The 4,293-nt window shown below is 40.3% G+C and overlaps 1 pseudogene; it reads left to right on the top strand.

Annotated features, from left to right (window-relative positions):
- Positions 1 to 1,110: 1,110 nt before the first annotated feature.
- LOC134948540 (5S ribosomal RNA) lies at positions 1,111 to 1,229 on the top strand (annotated as a pseudogene).
- The last annotated feature ends 3,064 nt before the right edge of the window (positions 1,230 to 4,293 follow it).

Here is a 4,293-nt window from a genome sequence, read left to right as displayed (position 1 = left end):
AATCCTATTTTCTCATAGATCCATGTCTAAATGGACTTTAATATTACAACAGCAGTCCCTTATCATGAATAATTTTTATTTTCACTCAATGTATAAGTCTCCAAACTTGTCTTATTACTTTTTTAAGCTTACAAGTATCTACACCAGTACTTCTAATTTTATTCAGTCTCCCTGCAGAAACATCCTCGGCACACGCCTGGATAAACATAGCAGGAGACACTGTTCACATTAGTCCCAGCTGACCCGCCTCCAAACACACCTCACACATCTCAGTGTTTGACAGGCTGGTTCTCAACTTAAATAAGGCGGCAGAGAGCTCTGGGAGCAGGCGATCAGGTGATCAAGCTCCCAGAGCGAAACGTACGTCAACTTCCGGTCCCGGCGCCCGAACTTCCGGTCGCACGGACCGCGGACATCGGCTCCACAGCTCGAACTCTCCCTGGCTGGAAACCTCTACCCACACTTGCGGAACTCCTCAGATTTCACACTGCCCACCAATGCATGCAGGCAATAAGGTTTGAACCGCACACCCAGTGAAGTATACTATTACAATTGTATTATAATCGGATCTCCAATTTCCACCAGGGGGGGCTCTTATATAGGCACAGCATAATTATTCTTCCACCGTGCCCTAACAACTCAGAGACACAGTGGGGGTAATATTCACCCCTTATATAGATTAATTATCGGCATTTAGCGGCAAATATCAGAAGTGCCTATTTCAAGGGGTTATTTGCTCTACCCCTCTTTTTCTAAATTAATCTTTATTGTTATGATATCTCGATACTTAGTGCAACAAACATCATTTGTCCTTTTGAGAAACGTCTCTACTTTTCCTCATGCCAATTTGAATATATAGCAGCATTATGATGTGATATCTAATCATAGGAACATTCAGTAGAGGTACAAACCTTTAGGAGTCATTATTGGTAGGATTCCCATATGGGGGTAATAGACACCCATTAGAATACGGTGTGCTTTTCTACTGCACAGTATCATTTCATATCTCCTTCTTTTGGGGGGGTAGTCCCTGTCAGACCATCTCAATTATCAATATTTGCCTGAAATAACCACACACTGGAATTGATTGCACAAACTGGAGATTTACTCACCTACGGTCAAACCGCACTGAGTATGCCCAACCTCGTCTGATCTTGGAAGCCATACACTGCAGGGCCTGGTCAGTACCCGGTTGGGAGACCACCAGGGAATACTAGGTACCGTAGGTATTTTATTCTCATCCCTTTGAGCCTTTCCAGTTCTTTGTGCAGCCCCAGGCCAATTGTCACATTCCTGTCCCCCCATCCAACCCATTCATCAGCATTTACAGTCACCACATTTGTGACTACTCCTAACATTATAGCCCTTACCCCTCCAGGATTCCCTATGCACTCACACATGCATTTCCTCACACACCTATTCACACCCCTACACCCACTTATCGAAATCAGTTATTGGTCTGATAAACATATAGACCAGTTAATATAAGCAATAACCAGGACATCAAATTATCTCTTATAAAACAACTGTCTTAACGAAATAGGTGTTTCAGCTATCTACAAATCTCCTTTCTCATAGATCCATGTCTAAATGGACTTTAATATTACAACAGCAGTCCCTTATCATGAATAATTTTTATTTTCACTCAATGTATAAGTCTCCAAACTTGTCTTATAACTTTTTTAAGCTTACAAGTATCTACACCAGTACTTCTAATTTTATTCAGTCTCCCTGCAGAAACATCCTCGGCACACGCCTGGATAAACATAGCAGGAGACACTGTTCACATTAGTCCCAGCTGACCCGCCTCCAAACACACCTCCTCACACATCTCAGTGTTTGACAGGCTGGTTCTCAACTTAAATAAGGCGGCAGAGAGCTCTGGGTATTTTATTCTCATCCCTTTGAGCCTTTCCAGTTCTTTGTGCAGCCCCAGGCATTTTGTTTGACTTGGATATTCTGACATGGGATAGCTGAACCCAATGGAGCATATTTACTCCCATTAACACTTTTTCAATCTAGAAATAAAGTAAGTTTTGATAACAAAGGGAGTAAACATATTTTCGCCTTCCCAACATTTTTTATTCGCCTCAAATTTGTAATAAATTATCCATATTTGCCTCCTCCCTTTTAGTAAGTATATCTCAATAAAAGTTAAGTATTAATTCACTCATATTTTCATAATTTGTCACATATTTTTCTAAGTGTGCCCTGGAAAAGGCATATAGCAGCTCTTTGTCTTTTGCTCTTTTCTTAAGACCACATTTCCCATATAGTTTTCTGAACTATTTTCCGGGAGCACCACCAACCCATTGCTGAATTTATTTGTTTATGTAGTAAGCATTATGTTGGTTTAATAAATCACCAGAGTAACATAAACATTACTAACATTGTATTCTGTGCAGATTTACCAATCCTTTAGCAAGTTGATTATACTGAGGCCTATCTCAGCTCTCAATCTGGCACGAATCTAGATTCACTTAAATATATACTTACCATCTCCACCGCTTTATTATGACCAGTTTTAACTTAAAAACTGAATTGAGCGCAAAGCGCAGAACAGATGACTTAGAAAATATTTTCCCAACCGGGGATGACACCAGTGACCCAGACCAAAACTGGGAAGAGGAGGTTTCAAAACTGAAACACATTTTACAACGACAAACTCGAACCAACTGGGACTTAACGAGCTTGGAGAACTATCAAAAACAAAAAATTGTACCCAGAGGCCTTAGGCCGAAACTCTTTCCGGCATTCAAATTGTTTACTGATAATCTCCAACAGGAATGGGAGACTACATTATTAAAATGCTCACATGAGCTGATTAATATTCTGATTAAACACAATAATCTTGTCTTGGATGACTGTACTAAGGAAATTGATAGAATAGTCAAAAATTTAGAACCTTGGGAACAAGACCCAAGATTCCAAAGTAATTTTGATAAAATCAAGAAAGAACTCAAAATATATGAACAAACCATAATTGACAGAAAGAAGAATAAATTCCTAAGGGACAAAAGGGACTTTGTTAATCAAAAAATCTTCCATTGGACCAGAACAATCAGAAAAGAACGACCCGTGGAGCGTTCACATACTCCCTCCTCATCAGAGGTGGATCTATCCAGTACGGATGAGAACGAAAGCTACACTTATGACCGCAGGAATACCTCAGCATCAAGATTGGACAGCAACTCATTGACTGTTTTTTTAGAACAAACCAGGGGGTCACGAGGCCACTCAACAAGAGGAAAAGAAAAACGCGACGCAGTAAGAAGAAGAGGCAGGGAAAAATGGGGCTCACCACCTCCAAACCGATATCCAAACCGCAGAAATCAGAATTAATTTCAGATCATAGCAAATTCAAAATAATCAACTTATCAAATCACATTCTGACAGAGGAACAAAAGACAGTCTTAGAAAAGGGCCTCACATTTTCACCAACCAAAAAAGCTGAACAGATTTCAGTGGCAAGTTAATCTACAATTATTTGGCTGTAAACTGTTACTGGCCAAATTTTTCTCTGGAAACACAGAATCACCAGAGACAAGTGCTGACCTTGGAAACCTCTCATCACAAGAGAGGGATGCTCTGATGATACTAGAAGAACTTGCAGGATCCTCGGAGCCCACATCTTCAGCACACAGTAAAAGAGTGATTTTAAAGAAAAAATCAACCTTTTTTCCAAAAGATACCATATGCCCAGAGGTCAAAGTATTCACCAATTTGGTATCCAGGGACTTAGATAAATTATACTCAAACAGGAAACATCGCCGATCCACAGGGAATCTTACAATCAATGAACGTAAGGCACTCCGGGAGATTAAATCTTGGACTGACATAGTTCTAAAACCGTCAGATAAATGTGGAAATGTAGTAATCTGGCCAACGGACCAGTATCTACAACAAGCCAAAAAACAACTGGACGATAGATCATGCCATCAGAAGAGCCTTTTTGACCCAACAGAAAATTATACAAAACTATATATGAACATCATTGATAAGGCCTATCAACAAGGCACCGTCACTAAATCATAACATGATTTTCTGTCTGTCAACAGTCCACGAGTACCAACGTTCTACCTTTTACCCAAGGTACATAAGAATCTCAGAGATCCCCCAGGTAGACCAATTGTTTCAGGCAATGGTGGCCTCCTTGAAAGGGCCTGTATCTTTTTGGACACACACCTTAGAGATCATGTGTTAGAACTTCCATCATACACGAGGGACACGACCGATGTCCTAAAGAAAATCCACAATATACAGTTAGAAGATACACATCTACTTGTCAGCCTC

Source organism: Pseudophryne corroboree, chromosome 1 (assembly GCF_028390025.1).
Source record: "Pseudophryne corroboree isolate aPseCor3 chromosome 1, aPseCor3.hap2, whole genome shotgun sequence".
Classification (NCBI taxonomy): domain Eukaryota; kingdom Metazoa; phylum Chordata; class Amphibia; order Anura; family Myobatrachidae; genus Pseudophryne; species Pseudophryne corroboree.
The sequence above is the reverse complement of the archived record's forward strand: the minus strand, read 5'-3'. Positions and strand labels throughout refer to the sequence as shown.